Source organism: Zingiber officinale, chromosome 2A (genome assembly GCF_018446385.1).
Source record: "Zingiber officinale cultivar Zhangliang chromosome 2A, Zo_v1.1, whole genome shotgun sequence".
NCBI lineage: Eukaryota > Viridiplantae > Streptophyta > Magnoliopsida > Zingiberales > Zingiberaceae > Zingiber > Zingiber officinale.
In genome coordinates, this window is record NC_055988.1 from 167,067,969 (window position 1) to 167,085,771 (window position 17,803).

Sequence of the window (17,803 nt, forward strand, 5' to 3'; positions counted from 1 at the left end):
TTTAGGCAAAAGTCCTAGTGGGTTCTAGGCAGGTGGAAAAACCCTAGGGGGTGGTAACCCTATATCCTAGAAGTGGTAACCCTCAGTGATGAAAAGTCCTAGCTACGGTTAGGTAGGTGGAAAACCCTAGGGGCGGTAACCCTAAGTCCTAGGGGGAGGTAATCCTAGGTCCTAGGGGGAGATAACCCTAGGTGAAAAGTCTTGACGGGTCGAGCGCTTCGAGCAAAATCCTAGAGTCGAGGACTCTAGGTTGAAATCCCGGTGGTTACAGACCGGGTGGAAGTTTGGACGGGTCGTGGAGCGGACATCCAGCATGAAAAGCGGAAGCTTCGGATGTTGAGCAAAAGTCCAGTCGATCTGGAAGACCGGTCTGGCAACAGGTAAACTCTCCATAGAGGAGTAGGTGAGGATACGTTCCCCGATAAGGGAACAGTAGGCGTCAGTTCGACCTAGGGTTTTTGGAGGCAAAATCCGAAGTCATAACCGGACAGTCCGAAGACTGTCAAAATAATTTATTTTATATTTTATTGTTTTAACTCTATTTTGCATGATATATTTTGTATTTTGGACTAATGCATCTTGCAGGGAGAGAGAAGGACTTAAAAGTCTCGGATGAACAGTTCCCGAGACGCCCTCCATGGAGCTGGGAGGCGCCTCGGGTGTCTTGGTCGAAAACCTCGCACAGCAAGGTGTGAAGGTGCCTTCCAAGGAGATGGAAGGCGCCTTGTGTTGGTGCGGTTAGCACTAACGGTCTAACTCAGGTTTTGATGAATGACAAATCAGGTTAAGTTAGGTTTGTCGTGGTCTAACACTCTGACCGAGTGTGCAGACAAAGTCCAGACAAGTCGACGGGCTGACCGGATGTTTGACACGAAGTCTAAGCGGGTCAACGGGCTGACCGGACGCTTGGCGAGAAGTCCAGCTAGGTCGACGGGCTGACCGGATAGCTGGCGAGAAGTCCAAGCGGGTCGAAGGGCTGACCGGATGCTTGGCGAGAAGTCCAGACGGGTCGAAGGGCTGACCGGATGTCTGGCAGGTGAGTAAAGGTAAGTCACTAGAAGGGAGTGACTGTGAGGACACGTTCCCGGGAAGGGAACATTAGGCGTCGATCCGGCTTAGATCCATTTCGGATATCTAAGTCGAGATCGTGACTAGATTCCGGTCTCGGAAAGACGGAATCTAAGTCATACTATTTTTGTCAAACTATAAACTGAACTAACACTCTGTTTTGCAGGTTATAAATTATATATTTGCCTCGGACTAACCTTGTCTTGCAGGAGAAGAAGTCTTCTGGAGAAAAGAGGTCCGGGTGCCCGGAGGGGATCCGGGCACCCGGGAGGCAACTTTCATCCAAACGCATCGTCGCCACGTGGAGCTCACTGGTTGGACCTGCCACGTCCCACCAGGGCGCCCGGAAGGGATCCGGGGTGCCCCGAGCTTCATATAAAAGAAGGGGCAGGAGTGGAGCTTCTACAACAACTCAGAATTCTCTGCTCTACTGTGCTCCTACGACGCCTTGAGGCTACTCCGACAAAGCGCTGTCTTCAGTTTATTTTTTTCAGTTTGTCGGTATTATTATTTTTATTAGCATTCCTGTAATTCTTAATTGTAACATTCTTCGAATTGCTAGTGAATTGCCCAACGAAAGCACCCTTGTGTGCGGGCCTTGGAGTAGGAGTCGCCAAAGGCTCCGAACCAAGTAAAATTGGTTCTTGTGTTAGCATTGCATTTACTTTTCCACTGCGTTTACTCGAAGAATTTTTCGTAATCGATATTCACCCCCCCCTCTCTATCGAACGTCTACTATCCAACAAGTGGTATCAGAGCTGGTACCGCTTTGATTTAGTGCAACCACCAATCAGACAAGGGGGTGATTTGCCTTTTATTTTTTTTCGGATTCCAGTTTTTCGTAAAGATCCAAACTGGTATTATCACCTTTTTGGAAATTTCTTTCCGTCGTAATTAAATCTAAATTAGTGCAACACCAATTTAGTTATTTCTATTTAATTCTTCCCGCACTACTAATCCAAGACCCAGTCTTGGAACCTCTCTATATATTTTTTTTGTACAGATTAAAAATGTCGCAGATCGAGGGCTTCAGCACAGTGCGACCTTCCCTCTTCAACGGGGATGATTTCCCGTACTGGAAGAAGAGGATGGAAGTATATCTAAAGACAGACTTCGACCAGTGGCTGAGCGTCACAAGACCCTACAAAATTCCAGTAGACAGTTCCGGGAATCTACTGGATCCAGAAGATTGGACAACAGACTTAAAGAAGAAGGCATCAACAGAGAACAAGACAATCAACACATTACAGTGTGGATTAACTAGAGAAGAACTGAACCGGGTCGGACCACATAAAAATGCTAAAGAGCTGTGGGACAAACTGATCGAGTTGCACGAAGGAACGAGCGATGCTAAGGTAACAAAACGAGACTTGCTTTTAAATAGAATTTTTAACATAAAAATGCAGGAAGGAGAAACGGCCAGCCAACTCCACGCAAGAATCAAAGATATTCTCAACGGACTCCATGCAATAGGGCATCAAATGGAGAACCGAGACTTGATAAGGTATGCCCTAAACGTTTTTCCACGCAACAGCTTGTGGGCATCTATCGTAGATGCCTACAAGATCTCTAAAAATTTATCTAAATTAAAATTAGATGAGTTTTTCTGTGAATTAGAACTGCATGAGCAAACTAACACCGGAGTTAAGAAAGGTGTAGCTTTATTTGCAGGTTCTTCAAAAGAAAAGAAGAACAAGTCTGAACCGGAAGAAGATTCTGACCAGAACTCTGAAGATGAAGAACACCTGGTGAACCTGGTAAGGAAGATGTTCACCAGGAAGAAAAGAAGCTTCAACAAGAAGGATCTTCAAAAGATCAATTCACCAACTGAATCGAGGAGTGTCACATGCTTCGGATGCAACAAGAAGGGCCACTACAAGAACGAGTGCCCGAGATTGAAGATTGACAAACTGAAGCCAACCAAAAAGAAGGCCCTCAAAGCAACGTGAGATGACTCCTCCTCGGAAGAATCGGAAGCAGAAGATCAGAAGCACCAGAGCCACCTCGCGTTGATGGCCCTCGAAGTAGAGTCGGAAGACGAATCGGAAGACGGGTCCGAACCCGAATCGAGCTACGAGTCCGTACTCGTTTCTGAAGGTTCCGAAGAGGTATTCCTAAACTTAAATCGGAAATTTTTTAAAATTATTTCGTGCTTAAATAATAAATTAATTAAATTAGAAAATGAAAACAAATTGCTCCTCGAGGAAAATCAAATCCTCAAGGAAAAAGTTGTAAATAATAAACCAACTCAAGATCTAACACTTAAGAAGGAGAATTCATCATTAAAATTAGAAATTAATAATTTAAAAAATATGTTAGAAAAATTTACTACTAGATCAAAAAATTTAGACTTAATTCTAAATAATCAAAAAGCATGTTATAATAAAACCGGATTCAGATATAAATCGAACTCACATAAAACGTTTAAATCATTAATAACCCAAGACAAATCAACGAACGAAGCCTGGGTTCCGAAAGCGTGTTTGACCACGCAAATATGACCCAACCAATATTATATCCCTAAAGATAAAATATATTATATAAAGTCAAATAAACCAAATCAAAAACCAGAATACAAACCTGAACAAAAAAATTTAAAATCTAAACATATTAAAACTCAACAAAATGTAAACTATCACCAAGTAAAATACAATTATAAAAGAAATAGACATAAACTGAGAACAAACAAAAAAAAATTAAATGGCCATTAGTTCAGGGGGAGGCTCCAGAATATCTGGCACCTCCAAAACTAACCTACCCGACAGGGTAACCCTAACCAACCTACCCGACAGGGCAATTAGGATTAGTTAAAAAGAGTTCAAGTTTAACTTGAAAAATGGTACTGGTAAAATTTTGGATGATAGTACGTTAGGGAAGTTTAGTCTATGCATGTCTAGGAAGATATGACTTCGACCTGGTGCATTTGGCTAAGTGGAACTGACTGAAGCTACCCTTTATGGATCCTAACCAGTTATACCAAGGTTTTGTACTAAGTCCAGTGGATAGGACTATTTGGAAAACCTCGAAGGCATTGTTACTTTAATGATGTCCAAATGACTCACCATAGCCCAGAAGTTTATCTAGAGAACGCCTATTTGTTGAACCATAAGCTAAACCTGAATCTAACACAAGTTAAAAACAAACCCTAAAATTGAATCTAATTCATCTCACAAAATTATAGGATTCCCTGATTGAAAACATAGATCGGGTGAGATGACTAAGAAAATTAAAATTAAAATTAAATTAAAATTAAATTAAATCAAAATTAAATCAAAATTAACTTTAAATTAAAATTAATATTAAAATAAATTAAAATTAAATTAAATCAAAATCAAAATAAATTAAATTTAAATTTAATTAAAATTAAAATTAAAATAAATTAAAATTAAATTAAATCAAAATTAACCTTAAATTAAAATTAAAATAAACTAAAATTAAATTAAAGCAAAATTAACTTTAAATTAAAATTAAAATTAAAATAAATTAAATCAAAATTAACTTTAAATTAAAATTAAAATTAAAATAAAATAAAATTAAATTACTTTAAAAAATTAAAACTTAAATTTTTTTACTTAAAAACTTATTTTAAAAATTAAAACTTAAATAAAAAAAAACTTATTTTAAAAATTAAAACCTTTTTTTTTAACTTAAAAAATTGATTTAAAAATTAAAATTAAAACTTAAAAATTTATTATAAAAATTAAAACTTAAATTTTTTTAAATTTTTAAAACTTAATTGTTGTTAACTTAAAACCTTATTTTAAAACTTAAATTAAAAAAAAAAAAAAACCGGAGTAAAAAATCAGGGGTGGGCGCCTCTGGTATACGGACCCGGGCTGCCCGGAAGGGATCCGGGCGCCCCGCCCCACTTGACCCCGGGCGCCTGGAACAGGTCCGGGCGCCCGGAGTCCCCTATATATAGGGGGGTAGGGGCGCCCCCTACCCTTGCACCTCCTCTTTCAAGCTTTCGTTCAAGCTTCTTCCAAGCTTTACTACGAAAGCATTCAAAATTAAATTTTTCTCATTCTACGATTAATACGCGGTCGCGAATCAACCGAGGTCGTCAGTTCTAAAAATATTTTAGCAATGGCTTCTCGGTAAAATTCTTGTCTTCTATTTAAAGTTTAAGAATATTGTTGCATGTTTGTTTTCTTTAATTAGTATAATTTTGCTTTATAATTTAGGAAACGTTCTAAATCTGGTGCTGGGCCCTCTACTCCAGTGTTGACCCTAGGTTTCCCACTGATGAGCTTAGGATTAAGTTTGAGTCAACCATCTACATGGCCATTAGGACCAAATGTATAGATAGAGCGTTCTTTTACGCTCTTGCGTTCCAGCTATAGAGGCTATAAACCACTATTACATTCAGAATATTGTTGAATGTACTAGCCCAGTAAACATAAGTTTGTGTGCAGAATTTTATAACAACCTAGTGAAAATAGACGACTTTACCTAGGATTTTCTCCTGCCTAGCTTCACTCACTAGGTCTTTCACCTGGCTTCACTCACCAGGATTTTCTCCTGCCTAGCTTCACTCAATAGGTCTTTCACCTGGCTTCACTCACCAGGATTTTCACCTAGCTTCACTCACTAGGATTTTTCTTCTGCCTAGCTTCACTCACTAGGTCTTTCACCTGGCTTCACTCACCAGGATTTCCCTTCTGCCTAACATCCCAGTTAGGACTTCCCAGTCAAGTATCTGGTCAACCTTGACCTACTTGACTCTTCTTCAACCAACCTGATCAGACCCTGATCAGAGGGGAATTGCACCAGATAATCTCCCCAAATGCACAACTGCATTGTCAAAAATCGAAACTCAAACCAAGACTCAAGCTTGGTCAACCAGGTCAGCCTTGACCTGAGGGATATTGCACCAACACCTTTCAGTGCTATCCTCCCAGGGAGCTACCATTTGGAGATCCCTACTCGCATATTTCTCTTGATACGATCTATTCATATTTTTTTAAAAACTAGCTTTTATCAAACTAAATTCTTCAATTAGATTTTATAAACTAAGATTTTTGAATCTATTGCAAACTTAGTTTTGAAAAGTAAATATCTTTTAAAACTCAGCTTTGAAATCTTTGATCTTTCAGGTTTGAAAAGTGTTTCAAAATTAAACTTATGTTTGGATATTTTCTTGAGAAATCTAGTTTTGAAAAGTTAGCCTTAAAATTTTGATTTTGGAAACTTATGTTTGAAAAATACTTCAAAATTGAAACGTATTTTGAAAATTTAAAACTTGATCCTAAAATTTGAAACTTATACACTTATACTGGAAAATTAGCTTTTCAAATTTCTGATTAGAAAATTCTCTTTGAGTTTGCAAAGTCATTTTTGAAAAGTAAATTAATTTTGCAAAAATGATCTTTAAAAATTAACTACTCTTTCAAAACTTAGCTATTTTCCAAAAGCTAAAGCTAATGTTTTAAACAAGTCTTCAAAAGTTTAAACTCCCCCAAGTTAACTTGACATCATTCCTTACATTTTTTTTTATTCTGTATTTTTGAATGTTTAACTTATGTCCTTGTTTGATGAATGTCAAAGGGGGAGGGATATGTGGTTAAGTTAGAGAAACAAATTGTCAAAGTTAAAAACTAACTTAAACCTCATGCTAGAACAAAAATGTCAAAGTGAAAAGTTTTTACTCGTATATTTTTCACTAACTTAACCAGGTTGTCATTCCATCAAAAAAGGGGAGATTGTTGGTGCGGTAAGCACTAACGGTCTAACTCAGGTTTTGATGAATGACAAATCAGGTTAAGTTAGGTTTGTCGTGATCTAACACTCTGACCGAGTGTGTAGACGAAGTCCAGACAGGTCGACGGGCTGACCGGATGTCTGGCACGAAATCCAAGCGGGTCGACGGGCTGACCGGACGCTTGGTGAGAAGTCCAGCTAGGTCGACGGGCTGACCGGATAGCTGGCGAGAAGTCCAAGCGGGTCGAAGGGCTGACCGGACGCTTGGCGAGAAGTCCAGACGGGTCGAAGGGCTGACCGGACGTCTGGCAGGTGAGTAAAGGTAAGTCACTGGAAGGGAATGACTGTGAGGACGCATTCCCGGGAAGGGAAGATTAGGCGTCGATCCGGCTTAGATTCATTTCGGATATCTAAGTCGAGATCGTGACTAGATTCCGGTCTCGGAAAGACGGAATCTAAGTCATACTATTTTTGTCAAACTATAAACTGAACTAACACTCTGTTTTGCAGGTTATAAATTATATATTGCCTTGGACTAACCTTGTCTTGCAGGAGAAGAAGTCTTCTGGAGAAAAGAGGTCCGGGCGCCCGGAGGGGATCCGGGCGCCCGGAAGGGATCTGGGCGCCCGGGAGGCAACTTTCATCCAAACGCATCGTCGCTACGTGGAGCTCACTGGTTGGACCTGTCACGTCCCACCAGGGTGCCCGGAAGGGATCCGGGGCACCCCGAGCTTCATATAAAAGAAGGGGCAGGGGTGGAGCTTCTACAACAACTTAGAACTCTCTGCTCTATTGTGCTCCCACGACGCCTTGAGGCTACTCCGACAAAGCGCTGTCTTCAGTTTACTTCTTTTCAGTTTGTTGGTATTATTATTTTTATTAGCATTCCTGTAATTCTTAATTATAACATTCTTCGAATTGCTAGTGAATTGCCCAACGAAAGCACCCTTGTGTGCGGGCCTTAGAGTAGGAGTCGCCAAAGGCTCCGAACCAAGTAAAATTGGTTCTTGTGTTAGCATTGCATTTACTTTTCCGCTACGTTTACTCGAAGAATTTTTCGTAATCGATATTCACCCCCCCTCTATCGAACGTCTACAATCCAACACCTTGAACGCTGGATGGAAGGCGCCCTTCATGGAGCTTGGAGGCGCCTTCGGTTGGATAAGCAATGAACACCACGGAGCTCATCGACGCTGCGAAATCGGGATAAGTTTCCCCGCTGAAGGCACCTCCTATGGAGGTTGGAGGCGCCCTCAATGGCTTACTTAAGCCTGGTTCGAGCAGAGGCAAAGACTAATTAGATGTTGGCAATCTTTCTACTGCGCACTACTTAAAGGACGATCCAACAAAGTCGTAACTCGACTCCGATAACTGGAAGCCTTAAATTCTCTTTTCTTATTTGTCGGTATACTTTTATTTATTGCATTTAAAGTGTACTTTGATTTGTAAATTTATGAAGCTATAGTGATTGCCTATAGAAAGCACTCTTACGTGCGGGCATTGGAGTAAGAGTCGCCATAGGCTCCGAACCAAATAAAATCTTGGTATTTATGTTTGATGTTTACTATTCCGCTACATATCTTTAATCAATTTATTTAAAGCAAATGAATTAATCGCGAGCGCTATCACCCCCCTCTAGCGCTTTACGATCCTACAATTGGTATTAGAGTGGGGTCGTTTCGAATTAGTGAAACCGTCATTCAAATAATTTTTTCCCGTGGTGTTAATTATTTTGTTTTATTTAATCGGAGTTGGTATAATTGCCTTACCCTGATCATTTTATCGCAATTGAAAATTCATTTTTCTCAAAGCTGGTGCAACACTACTCGAACTCGCTTATTTAAAATTATTATCCTGCACTACTAATCCAAGACCAAGTCTTGGAACAAGTTTTCTCATTTTTTTTTTGTCGTGCTAGATTTTTAAATGGCCTACCAAGAGAGATATAGAACTACATGCCCTCCCCTCTTCACTGGTGAAGAATTTTGTTACTAGAAGAGTCGAATGGAATATCACCTCAAGACGTAAGTCGAGATGTGGATAATCATCCAAACGGGATTTGCTTATCCCACCGAAGATGGAATTCTCGTCCGGTGCAACAAATGGGATGCACCAATGAGAAAAAGAATCGAAGCCGACGCAAAGGCTACCTAGACTCTACAATGCAAGCTAACAAAAGAGGAGCTGGACCGAGTCGGCCCGTTCTCAAGCGCCAAAGATCTGTGGGAAAAGTTAATCGAGTGCACGAAGGGACTTCCGACATGAAGGTAAGCAAACGTGATTTAATTTTAAATAAACTGTATAACATAAAAATGCAGGAAGGTGAGTCGGCAAGCCAACTCCACACACGGATTCAGGATCTGCTGAACGACCTTCATGCAATCAGTCAGAAGGTGGAAAACTTCAACATCATCATGTATGCACTCAATGCATTTTCCGAGGAATACCTTTGTGGGCATCAATGATAGATGCTTACAAAGTATCCAAGGACCTTTCTTTAATTATACTAGACGAGTTTTTTTTTTTCTAAATTTGAACTTCATGAACAAACTAATACTACTCGGATCGAGAAAGGTATTGCTTTGATTGCAGGAACAAGAAAAATACAGGAATCAAAAGAAAAGCGCAGAACTGAACCTGAATCTGAAGATGAACCGGACTCAGAAGACAACGATGACAAGATTACAGTCGAACTCATCAACCTTGTACGAAAACTCTACAAAAAGAAGAAAGGATTCACCAAGAAAGACATCAAGAAAGTGATTCAGTCCAAGACGGTGTAATCAAGTCCAAAAGTGAAGTACGAAGTAACCTGCTACGGCTGCAACAAAAAGGTACACATCAAAGCCAACTATCCAAACTAAAAGGAAATGAATAAGCAAAAGGAAGAAGAAAGCATTGCAGGCGACATGGGATGAGTCTTCTTTAGAAGACTCTAACGAAGAGCTCGAACAGACGAGTTTCCTTGCCCTTACGGCTCGGGGACAAGTCGACGAATCATAAACTGAGAGCAAGTCGGACACAGAATCTAAGAGAAGCCATGTATCTGTATCCATTTCTGAAGGGCCAAACCTCACTGTAAGAATTTCTCAGATAGATAAATTACATAACTTAGTTAACTATCTCATGCGTAAGTTAGCCAAATTCAACATTCGAGTCAAGTCACTCCAAAAGGAGGTAACAATCCTTGAGGAGACTAACCTAAGTCCTTTGACTGAGCCAGTTCAAAATGGAAGTTCAACCCAAATCCAACAACTTGAGGAAGAAAATTTCAATTTGAAAACTCAAGTTAAAGAACTTAAGGACACGTTGGAATGGTTCACCTTGTGTTTCAAGAATCTTGATCTGATTCTTGTAAAACAAAGAGTCGTTTACAATCAATCCGGATTTGGATTTAAGGCTAAAAAAAATACAGATCTTACTTATCACTTGTAAATAAAACAAATATAAAATTAGTCCAAGCATGGGTCCCCAAGTCAAACTTGATTAATCAAGTTGCACTTGGTCAATATTGGGTCCCCAAAGATCAAATCCACTACCTTGATAGACCCTATCGAGGCTATGATCCAGGGGAAGCCGATAGATAGATTTGTTTGATGCTTGCTTTACTGCTTTCACTATACATGCTTAGACTACGGTAGATAAGGACCTAGACTTGATTCACACTTAACTAGTTAGACCAAGGAGTTTCAGAAAGGAAATTAAATATTTAATTTTTTTGAAAGACTTTGTCTAGAAGTGGTGGATAATCTCATACTCAAGAAGGTCTAGTGCCTCGCCATAGTCTGGAAGCCAATCATTGAAATAAATATTTAATTGACTAATTGTAAAATCTTAGTCTAACTCAATTGTAAATCAATCCTTAAATTGTAATCTAATTGAAGATAACATTAACCATCTCACAAAATCCTATAAGGTTCCCTGATTGATAATTTAGAAGAAGAGTGAGATGGATCTAGATTTAAAATATTAAGTAGTTAACCAAACCCAAATTAAGTAAAATTAATTCAATTAAGTTAACTTAATTAATTTCAAAATATTATTTATAAAATCATAATTAATTTCAAAATCTTACTTAATTTCATAAATTAATTTCAAAATCGTAATTAATCTCAAAATTATTTTTAAAATCATAATGAATTTCAAAAATCTTAATTATTTGATTATTAATTTTCAAATCATAATTAAATTTCAAATTATTAATTCTTAGATTTTCAAAATCTTAATTATTTTTAGAAGATAATTAATTTTTAAAACATAATTAATATGTAAGCTTATTAATTTTCAATATGTTTTCAAAATCTGTAAATTTTAATTATATTTTAAAATTATAAATTTAAACTTATGTTCTAAAAATTCAAAATTTAAATTTATTCCAAAATTTGAAATTCAAACTCATTGAAAATTCAAAAATCTCAATTTCAATATTTTTGAATATTGATAAAATTAAAATAAACTTAACTCCGTCTCATACAAACTCATAAGTTTTACATGTTTGATAACTTAGAAAGGGTGAGACAGAAAATTAGAAAAATAGATAATTTCTTTTATCTTATACATGCTTGGAGTCTAGGATCCTCAAAATATTTTTAAGGCATTAATCAAGGGGGAGTGAAGGGAGTCCAGTTAAGTTAATTTTTTATTTTGAAAAGTTAAAGTATTCTTTTTTAAACTTTTCTTTTTGCTCTTTGAAAAGTTAAAGTTTTTTTTAAAAAGGAAATTTAGTTTTCCTATTTAACTATTTTTTAAAAATAATCCTTAAATATTTTATTTTAAAAAAAGTAAGATAAAATATTTTTGTATCTAGAAAAATATTTTTTTTTTAGAAAAAATTGAGTACTTAACTAAGCTTCTTATCAAAATCTTTTTTAAGCTAAGTACTTAGTTAAGTTTTTTATAATTTTTTTTAACTAAGTATTTAATTAAGCTTTTTATGAAAATCCTTTTTAATCTAAGTACTTAACTGAGCTTTTATCAACATCTTTTTAAAGCTAAGTACTTAACTAAGTTTTGATCAAATTTTTTAAAACTAAGATTTTATCAAAATCTTTTTTAAGTTAAGTACTTAACTAAGCTTTTTATCAATTTTTTTAAAAAGCTAAGTACTTAAGTAAGTTTTTATAAAGCTAAGTATTTGATAAAGTTTCTTTTTAAAAAAATTCATCTTCTTAACTAAATATTTTTTACAAGAAATTCTTTTTAAAGTTAAATGTTTTATCAAAATCTTTTTCAAACCTAACTGTTTATCAAAATTCTATTAAAGCTAAGTTTTTCTCTAACTCTTTTTCAAAAGCAATTATTTTCAAATTTTAAGTTCAGCTAAGTTTTTTATTTTCAAAGCATTTCTAATTTAGCTAGGTGTTTTTCAAAGCAATTATTTTCAAAAGCTAAGTTTTTTTTTAAAAAAGCTAAGTCATTTTCAACCTTTAAAAATTAGCTAAGTTTCTTTTTGCTACCTTTCAGGGGAAGCTTAAAGTTAAACATAGTAAATTTTTTAGTATTTTTATATATTAAACAAACTTTCTCTCTACTTATTTATTTTTAATTTATGTCAAAGGAAGAGAGAAGTTAAAAGTTAAGAGTTAAACATAATTTTTGTAAAAGGAGAGCATAAGGAAGTTTTTTTTACAAATTATTATATTTATGCTCATGCTAAAATTCCTTTAATTATCATTATGTTTTACTTAATTTCGAACATGATTGTCATAATCAAGAAAGGGGAGATTGTTGGTACAGGAAGCACCAAACGATCGAACCTGTATTTTGATTATGTCAAAGGGTCCAAAGTTAAGTTCTCTTGTAATTTAACAAGGTTGATTGAGCTTGCAGGAAAAGTCCTAAGTGTACTTAGGCAAAAGTCCTAGTGGTTCTAGGCAGGTGGAAAACCCTAGGGGGTGGTAACCCTAGGTCCTAGGGGGTGATAACCCTAGGTGATGAAAAGTTCTATCTACAGTTAGGCAGGTGAAAAACCCTAGGGGGTGGTAACTATAGGTCATAGAGGAAGGTAACCCTAGGCGGAAAGTCTTAGCGGGTCGAGTGCTTCGGGCAAAATCTTAGAGTCGAGGACTCTAGGTTGAAATTGTGGCGGTTTGGTAAAGATCATGAGTTTAAAAGTATATAGTGTAGGACCGTTAGATTCGATAGAGGGGGGGTGAATATCGATTCGAAAAAGACGAGTATAAACACAGCGGAAAAATAAAATAGACACAGTTGTTTTACTTCGTTCGGAGCCTGTGACGACTCCTACTCGAAGGCCCGTGGTCCTTGACCACTTTCGTTGGGCAATCACTAGCAATTCGAAATAATGATTACAAAAGAACCGTACAGTGAATGCTAATGAAAACTAAAAACAAAATACCGACAAGAAGGGAAAAGAATGGAGCGTAGTGTCGGAGCTTTGTTGGCGTCGCACTGAACGTTGAGCAGCAAGACCAGCAGTAGAAGAATTCTCAGCTTGATTGATTGATCCTGAAGCTCCTGTCTGGGGCTTCTTTTATATGTTGTTCCAGGCGCATGGATCCCTTCCGGGCGCCTGGAATGTGACGTAGCTGCACAAACCATGATGCTCCACGTGGCGACGACTCGGCTGGATAGAATTCGCCTTCCGGGCGCCCGGATCCCCTCCGGGCGCCCGGACCACCTTGTTCCAGAAACCTCCTTTTTCCTGCAAAACAAAGTTAGTCCGAGGCAAATGTATATCCTGTAACACAGATTGTCAGCACAGTTAAAGTTCAACAGATAAATAAAAAGAGTATGACTTAGATTCCGTCTTTCCGAGACCGGAATCTAGTCACGATCTCGACTTAGACATCCGAAATGGATCTAAGCCGGATCGACGCCTAATGTCCCCTTCCCGGGAACGCGTCCTCACAGTCACTCCCCTCCAGTGACTTACCTCACTTACCTGCCAGACGTCCGGTCAGCCCGTCGACCCGTCTGGACTTCTCGCCAAGCGTCCGGTCAGCCCGTCGACCCGCTTGGACTTCTCGCCAGCTATCCGGTCAGCCCGTCGACCTAGCTGGACTTCTCGCCAAGCGTCCGGTCAGCCCGTCGACCCGCTTGGACTTCTCGCCAGCTATCCGGTCAGCCCGTCGACCTAGCTGGACTTCTCCTGCACACTCGATCAAAGTGTCAGACAACAACAAGACTAACTTAACCTATTTGTCATTCATCAAAACCTAGGTTAAATCGTTAGTGCTAGCCGCACCAAAAATCTCCCCCTTTTTGATGGAATGACAACCTGGTTAAGTTAGTGAAAGCATATGCAAGAAACAACATGCATTTGTGTGGTTTTAAAGTTAGTTTGTGTTTTCAAATTGGTTTAGCTAACTTAACCACCTAACCCTCCTCCCCCTTTGGCATTCATCAAAAAAATGAACAAAGGTAAATAATCATAGTGAAGAGTTACTGTAACAGGTAATCAAATTTTGAAAGATATCTAAGTTTGGTTCAAAATTTGAAAGATAAAAGTGTAATTTTTAACACCAAGTAAAAAAATAGTCAAGTTGACTTGGGGGAGACAGGTTGAGTTTTGAAAAGGTTAATCAAGTTTAACTCTCAAGTGTGTGGAAATTTTCAAAATAGGTTTTTCAAATTTACTTTTTATGTTTAAGTAACATCTACTTTTCAAATAGGTAAATTTTTCAACTTCGATTTTTCAAAACAAAGCAAAAATTAAATATTTTTTTAAGAAATAAAATTTTTGCCAAAATTAATTTTTAAGGCTGATTTGATAAAGGCTAAATTTGGAAATAGTTAATTTTTCAAATCAGGTTTGAAAATTGGGTGGGATTAAACTTTCACATTTTTTAAATACTTAGTTAAGTTTAAATTTTGTAAATCAATGTTCAAACATAGGTTAGGTTTTAAAAGGCATTTGTCAAACACACAAAATTTGAGTTAATTCTCCCCCTGAACTTGATATTTAACTTTAACCAGCTGTCTACCCAATTAGGTACTAACTAGCTATCAGAAGATAGTAGCTTTCACATGGTTAGTCAGATTAAGTTGATTACAAGCAGTCAGTTTTTTTTGACTTGACTGATTAACTTTAATCTGATTAATATCTGAGTTGTATTTAACGTCCAGACTTATGTTGATGCACTGAAATAAGCATCTTAAGTCCAGACAGTTGGCCTATGCATCTCACCCCTTTCTATGTTTGTCAAACACACGCAAGGTAAACCTAGGGTGTTGGTGAGATGCTCAAAAACTAGTCCTATGGGTACATGCTTTCTAAGGATTCAAAACTAGTCTAAGGCAAAAACTGTTTTTGAAAATCTAAAAATGGAAAGTTTGAAAACAAAATAGTTTTAACTTATAAGTTGAAAAACTAGTTTTTAGAAAAATTATAGTCTACCGAGATAGAGCATAATCAATGTAGGTCTGAAATATCACTAGATAAATCCAAAATATTTTACAAGTAGTGTAGCTACAGAAGTAGGTCATCACTAAAGCTACTGAGATGATGAAGGGGGTGGTCCAGATCCCAAGGATCGAAGAAGTGCCATCAGCTCAGTGTGTCGGGTGTCTCCGGCAGCTCGTAACTCGGCAACCTCTCGCCGTATGTCCCGATGAAAATCCGAGTTCTCCTGCTGGAGACTCGCCATAGCTCTCTCTAGTCCGGTCATACAGTCGGCTAGAGTGCGGGGAGCGTGTCGTGGTGCTCGAGCTGGGGGTGGTGGTGGAGCCGGTGCGGCTTCCTCTGGAAATAGTGCGAGCATGAACTCGTCCACCTGTGCGTCTGGTGCTGTGCCCCCCTCCGCCAAGACATAGTCCCGTCATCTCTATCTATATGGATGCCGGTTAGGGAAAAGTTCCGAGCGGCTATAACATCGAACTCGGTCATATGGGCAACGTCTCCCCTAGTGACATCAATGTGCAACGAGGACATATAGGCTGTCAGAATGTGACCAAATGGCATATGGACTCGACTGTCAGTCACAAATCCAGCTGAATAGATGATGGTGGAGAAGATATGTAGGCTGATGTCAATGTCTAACCTATGAATCAGGGCATACAGTAAGAACGAATGGAATGGGCGCATCACAGCGATGTCCCGAGTAGTCAGTGGTAAGATGCAAAGGACTACAACCCTATAAAGAGCGTAGTCCTGGACTCGAAGTTCTACTGACCTAAACTGTGTCACAGTGGGATCTCTCTCTCCTCCGAAAAAATACGAATAAATCGTATCGAGAGTAATATGTGAGTAGGGATCTTCGAACGGTAGATCTCTCGGAGAATAGCACAAAAAGGAGCAAGTAGATGGACGCAACTCTAAAAACTCTCGGATAGTCGTAGGGGAAAATACGATATCAGTGCCTGCTGCCCTAGTGGTATAGGTGAAATCGTCTACTTTTACTAGGTTATTGCAAAATTCGGCACACAGACTTATGTTTATTGGACTGGTACATTCGACAAGGTTCGTTAAGTTATAGTGGCCTATAACCTCTAAAGCAGAGGGACATGACCTTAGAAAGAACGATCTATCTATGCAGGTAGTCCTAATGGCCTTATAAATGGTGGATTCAAACTTAATCCTAAGTTCGTCTGTGGGAAACCTAGGGTCTGTACTAGTATTGGAGGGTCCAGCACCAGTATTTGTTCGTTTCCTACTGTATATAAATAAAAGAATATTCTAAGAAAAAAATTGAGAAGACAAATTCTAATAAGATTTTAGAGAGGGGAAGTATTTTATTTAACGAGGAGCCATCGAAAAATATAGATTTGACGACTTCAGCGTCTTCACCGCAAGAAAATTTTGATTTTAGAGTACTTTCGCACTGAGGTTCAAAGTGAACCTTGGCAAAAGTGAGAATTTGTGGGGCAAAGGTTGGGGGCGCCTGCTGCCCCTTATTTATAGGGGACTCCGGGCGCCCGGATCACTTCCGGGCGCCCGGGGTTGCTAGGGCGGGGCGCCCGGAACCCGGAGGGGAATACCAGGGGCTCCCGCCCCTGGTTTTTGACTTCTTTTTTTTTTTTTTTTTTTTTTTGAAATTAGGTTTGAAGTTAAGTTTTGAGTTTGAATAAAATTTTGAAATTAAGTTTAAAATTAAACTTTTGAAATTAATTTTTAAGTTTAAAATTTTGAAATAAATTTTTAAGTTTTAAAATTTTAAAATTAATTTTTAAGTTTAAAATTAAAATTTTGAAATTAATTTTTAAGTTTAAAATTTAAATTTTGAAATTAATTTTTTTTTGGTTTAAAATTAAAATTTTGAAATTAATTTTTAAGTTTAAAATTAAAATTTTGAAATTAATTTTTAAGTTTTAAAATTAAAATTTTGAAAATAATTTTTAAGTTTAAAATTAAAATTTTGAAGATAATTTTTAAGTTTAAAATTAAAATTTTGAAGATAATTTTTAAGTTTAAAATTAAAATTTTGAAAATAATTTTTAAGTTTAAAATTAAAATTTTGAAAATAATTTTTAAGTTTAAAATTAAGATTTTGAAAATAATTTTTAAGTTTAAAATTAAGATTTTGAAGATAATTTTTAAGTTTAAAATTAAAATTTTGAAAATAATTTTTAAGTTTAAAATTAGAATTTTGAAAATAATTTTTAAGTTTAAAATTAAGATTTTGAAGATAATTTTTAAGTTTAAAATTAAAATTTTGAAGATAATTTTTAAGTTTAAAATTAAAATTTTGAAAATAATTTTTAAGTTTAAAATTAAAATTTTGAAAATGATTTTTAAGTTTAAAATTAATTTAAGTTTAAAATTTTAAAATTAATTTTTAAGCCTTATTCATCTCACTCGATCTATATTATCAATCAGGGAATCCTATGATTTTGTGAGATGAAATTGGTTTGATTACAGAGTTTTGGTTTAACTTGTGTTAGATTCAGACTTAGCTTTGGTTTCCACAAATAGGCATTCTTCGGATAAACTTCTAAGCTTGGTGAGTCACAAGGACATCATTAGAAGTAACCAACCTTTCGAGGTTTTCCGAATAGTCCTATCCACGGAACTTAGTACTAAATCTTGGTCTAACTGGTTAGGATTCGTTTAAGGGTAGCTTCGGTCAGTTCCACT